Source organism: Mauremys mutica, chromosome 2 (genome assembly GCF_020497125.1).
Source record: "Mauremys mutica isolate MM-2020 ecotype Southern chromosome 2, ASM2049712v1, whole genome shotgun sequence".
Classification (NCBI taxonomy): domain Eukaryota; kingdom Metazoa; phylum Chordata; order Testudines; family Geoemydidae; genus Mauremys; species Mauremys mutica.
In genome coordinates, this window is record NC_059073.1 from 70,408,110 (window position 1) to 70,413,456 (window position 5,347).

The following is a 5,347-nucleotide window of genomic DNA, read 5'->3' on the forward strand; positions in this document are numbered from 1 at the left end:
GCCTCAAGATTTAAAGGTCCTGGGGCACCAGCTGTGGCTGGGAGTCCCAGGGCCTTTAAATCACCCAGGGGGCTCCCAGCTGCAGAGGTGGCTGGTAGCCCCCGGGGCCAACTAAAGGGCCTGAGGCTCCAGCTGCCATGGAGCTCCAGGTCCTTTAAATGCCGGCCCCAGCCCAGCTGCCAAAGCAGCAGGCGGGACTTAAAGGGCTCCTCCAAGCTCCCCACTACGGCAGGGAGCCTGGAGGAGCCCTTTAAATGCTGGCCCCAGCCTGGCCGCCAGAGTTGCAGGCCGGGGTCAGGGGCCAGGATTGAAAGGGCTCCTCCAAGTTCCCCGCTGTCCGGCCCGGCCGCTGTGGCAGGCCGGGATTTACAGGGCTCCTCTGGGCTTCCCGCCACAGTGGGGAGCTTGGAGGAGCCCTTTAAATGCCAGTCCCAGCCCTGGCCGCCGGAGGTGGACAGAGCTGGGATTTAAAGGGCGCCTCCGAGGTCCCCGTGGCAGGAAGCTCAGAGGAGCGCTTAAAGGCCGGCGCCAGCCCAGCCGCTGGAGCTGCAGGCCAAGATTTAAAGGGCTCGGGGCTCCCCACAGAGCCCTTTAAATCCCCACTGAAGAAGCTGATGCGGTCCGGCACAGCGTACTGGCTCTTTCCGGCACACCGTACTGGACCGTAACGACTTACTTTCACCTCTGAGGCTGAGTAAGTGCAGAATGGTGGTTCGCTCTACTTTGCTATAAGCCAACTGCCCTCCCTCCCACCCTTTGCATTCTTTATTACTTCATCACACAAATGAGGGGATAACTGCCACGGTAGCCCAGGAGGGGTGGGGGAGGAGAGAAGCAACAGATGGGGTTGTTGCAGGGGCACTCCCTAGAATGGCATGCAGCTCATCATTTCTGTAGGACGTCTGGGGCTCTGACCCGGAGCAGCCGTTTGCATCTCTGCCTTCTTTAGTAGGCTTGCCTGATATTCTAGGCAGGACTGACTCGCCATTAGACGAAACCTAAAGAAGAGAATGACCAGAGGAGTCATTCCCATTTTTGTCCAGGCGCCCCCGACCGACCTCACAGAGGCCGGCCAGGAGCACCCATGACAGCAGCAGATGGTACAGTATGACTGGTAACCATCATTGTCAACTTGCAAAGCAGCAGATGGTACAGTGGAGCTGGTAACTGTCTTTGCTAACTTGCAAAGGCAAGGGGATGCTGCTGTGTAGCACTGCAGTACTGCGTCTGTCAGCAGCATCCAGTAGACATACAGTGACTGTGAAAAAAAGGCTGAACGGGCTCCATGGTTGCTGTGCTATGGTGTCTGCCTGGGCAATCCAGGGAAAAGGGCGCGAAATGATTGTCCGCCGTTGCTTTCACGGAGGGAGGATTGACTGACGACATTTACTCATAACCACCCGTGACAAATTTTTGGCCCCATCAGGCATTGGGATCTCAACTCAGAATTCCAATGGGCGGGGGAGACTGTGGGAACTATGGGATAGCTACCCACAGTTCAATGCTCTGGATGTCGACGCTAGCCTCAGTACATGGATGCACATCGCCGCATTAATGTGCTTAGTATGGCCGCATGCCCTCGACTTTATACAGTCTGTTTCCAAAAATCAGCTTCTGTAATATCAGAATAATCCCATAGTGCAGACATACCCTAAGTGAGGAGTTACTGTTTTTATATCTGAGGCCTTTTTGAGCTCTGAAAAAAAACAAAACAAGTGTGGTATTATGGTTATAATCCAACCATAATATTTGAAAAGTGTGATACCACTCATTATACTCAATTATAATTTATTTGTAAAGTTGACTTTTGTTGCAAATAAAAACAAATTAGTCACGTGACACAGAACACAAGACATCGTACATGACATAGGACAAACTTACAATTAAAGAAGAATGGTGTCAAAATAGTATTTAAGCTCTTAATGCCTTATCTTGTATAGTTAAAATTATTATAGGAAAGTATTTTGGAAAACAAAAAAGTAAATAAAATAATTAAACATTTAATGAGTCAAGTTGCCACCTTTTTATTTAAAACTTGATAAAATCCTTATTATTTGCCTACCTTGTTATATTAAGATTGTTTCTATTACTTTATATTATTTTTATCTCAAGAATACTGCTATATAAGAAATAAGAAAGCCATATTTCATGTATTAGGGAAATGTAAAACATTTTTGTCTCATGTTAACCAACTTAAGCTGTTTAAGGGGGCATCCCACAGAATGGAGACACCAGAATATATCAAAACACAGTGAAGAAACCTCTGAGCATCTGAAGAAGAAAAGAAACTGTGTTATACATAACAGACCAGTCAACAATACTTCAACCTACCATATATGGATAATTGAGTATGCGATTGACTAGAGAGACATTATAAAGACCATTAGCCTGGCCAGGTCTAACAACCTGTATGTTAAGTATATACATGTGGTTTTAAATATCTCATTGGGATATGGATGAATTTTATTGTTATTAATGAAATGTATCATTACTGTATACATCTTTGTTAATTGACACAATAGCATCTGTTATTTTGACAACACAAATATGCAGAATTTTGTATAATTTTCAAATTTTAAAAATTTTGGCACCAAATTTTTAATTTTTAGTGCAGAATTCTCACAAGTACCAGGGTTCTGTGTGGCACAGTCTGGGTGCAGGCACCTCAGTGGGAGGGCCTGGATGCACAAGTGTTCGTTGGGGATTCTGGCTGCAACCGGAAGGGACTCTGCGGCAGAGTCTGTGAAGGTGGTTAGGGGTCAGCAGGGGGAGGATTTGGGTGCAGGGGGACTCAGCGGGGGGCAGCTGGTTGGGGATCTGGGTGTGGGGGGCTCCCAATGCAGGGGGTGAGGCTTCGGGTATGTGTTTTAGGTGGCTCAGTGGGGCGTTCTGGGTGCGGAGAGGTGAGGCTCAGCATGGGGGGGATGGGTGCAAGGAGGGGGATCCAGATGCACAGGGGTTGGGTGGACAGGGTCAACAGCTCCCCATACAGTGTCCCCTCCCCCTGAGGATGAGAAGCAATGGGACCAGGAAGTGGGGGGAGGGGTCACAATGCAGGCAGTGGCTCCCCTTGTCTGCCCAACAACCATACCTCTGGACCCCACACTGCCTCACCCCCATCCCCACAAGCCTCACACCCTGCACCCAGACCCCCTTGTAAATCCCCCTCCCACCATGGTTCAGAGTTTCCTGCAGCCGGGGGAGGTTTCTGGCAGTTGATATGACCCAGACCCAGCTGCTCTGTGCAGGGGAGAGGGAGGAGGAAATCTGTCTGTCATCCTCCTCCTCGCCAAGTTGGGACTTATGTCCCTGGGAAGTTAGGGTACCCCAGCTTCCCCCCCCTCTCTGCCCACAGTGACTTCCCTCTCCCCTGGCTGCTCTGGGTGTTAGGGTTGCCAACTTTGTTTGGATGAATTCCTGGAGATTTCATCACATGACAATCTTTAATTAAAGATTAATCTTTAATTCCTGGAGACTGCAGGACAATCCTGGTGGGTTGGCAACCCTTCCAGGTGCCCAAACGTGAGTGAGCACTGGTGCAGCTTCTCTTTGTTTCCCCACAGAAACCATTTTTCTGCAGGAAAGCAAAGAGAATCTGCGATGCGGGGGGGCGGGGGGGAGGGCATGTTTCTGCACAGATGCAGTGGTGCAAAATTCTTCTAGGAGTAAAATCCATCTGAAAATCCAGCCTAAAGTAAAAAGCAATCTGGAGACAGACAAAGAACCAAAGGGCTTAGAGAAAAATGTGATGACCCCAGGGAATGAACTGGAAGTATCCCAGGAAGAGGAGGCTGGCTGCATCTGTTGGTGATTTTATATAATAGGTAACTTTAAATTTTTAGAATAACGTTTTTATATCGTTTCCCCCCTCATCAATATGGACTTTGGTACTTTTCAAAATGGAGTCAAATCTCCATTTTGTCCCTAGAGGTGGGGAAATTAAGGTGCCAAAGCTGTGGTACAAACAGCTGGTTCAGAGCAGTTGGAACGGGCTTGTAACTGCCAACCCCTCAGAATGTTCCCGCCATTCTTTATCAGGAACTGTGCCACGTCATCACGGCGCTGTCCATTCAGGAGGCAGCTGTGTGCAGTCAGGCTTTTCCGTGGGTCTCCAGATCAAGAGCTGTGAAGGATCCTGTGACACCAACAACTTACCTGCCATCCAGGATCCTTTGGTCCATCAGCAGCTTCGGTCCTAGTAGCTTGTCAACATCCAGCAGCCGAGATCCAGTGTTCCTCCCCAAAGGCCAGCGTTTGGCCCGAGGGTAGAAGGTCCTGGACCCACCACTCACTACCATCTGACCTGCCCACAGATGACATCGGATTAGCAGTGGGCTATATAAGGGATTTGATTGGTTTTCTTCTTGTTGCCAAGGCAGGGGTATATTGGGCCTCTGCTTCAAGCTCCTTTGTTGCAGTCCACTTTTTGTGGCGTGTTTATGTGGTTGCTTATGGTTTTCCCCTTACCCTTTTTATGTAATCAATCCATAATACAATACTTACCTGTTTCAACATAATTTGTGTCTCTCCTCTTCTTTCTTACACCATACTTGTGGGGTGGGGGGACACAGGAGCTGCTTCCTCAGGTGATGGACTTGCTATCAGAGTCTAAGAACCTGTACAAGGGAAACAGAGGCATATTGGGGTGCATTTAAATTTGATTTTTCCCTGGTTACACATCAGCAAAAGAATCAGTGGGACACCAAGCTGTGCCAGTCAGCTGAGGACAAGGACAGCATAACAGTGGCTGCAGAAACACCAAGTCATCAAGAATCAGAATGTGTAAAAGTGAAGGTAACAGAAAAGGTCTTGCTGATTGGAGACTTCAAAGAGACTGTGCAAAGCCCCAGTCAGGACACAATGGAGTGGAAGACATCTACTCCAAGGAGGGGAGGGGCGGGGGGAGAAAAGTATCCCTGCTGAGCTGAACATCATTCACAAAGTAGTGGAGGTACAAAAGGAACGAAAATGAGTATTGCTGGGTGAGCTACTACAAGCTGTGGGCAACACCGTAGAGTCATTAGTCTTTGGGGATCCTGTAAGGAAACGGAACAGAGATGACGACATCCTTAATTCAGAGGGATGCATATGCGTGTGCCTACCGGGGGATCTTCTCCATAAGATCAGAAAGTAGCCTTAAAGTTTAAGCAGGGTGAAGTCCTAGTTTTGCTAACTACTCTAGACATGGCTATAGTACTAGATGGTCTGGAGGCTTTCCACATATTGTAAATTATGGTTATGACATTGCACCCAATATTCTTCTTGGTGATATTATGGTGATATGGTTATAGCATAATTATGATGAATTTTATACAAGACAAGTTATATGAGATGTCATTCAAAAGGT

General features: G+C 48.1%; 1 long non-coding RNA gene across 1 annotated transcript; it reads left to right on the forward strand.

The window, feature by feature from the left end:
- Positions 1–2,643: 2,643 nt before the first annotated feature.
- On the forward strand, positions 2,644–4,463 carry LOC123364668. Its single transcript, XR_006577202.1, has 3 exons — positions 2,644–2,748; positions 3,664–3,824; positions 4,039–4,463. It is a non-coding gene; the product is annotated as an uncharacterized LOC123364668 (long non-coding RNA).
- Positions 4,464–5,347: the final 884 nt, after the last annotated feature.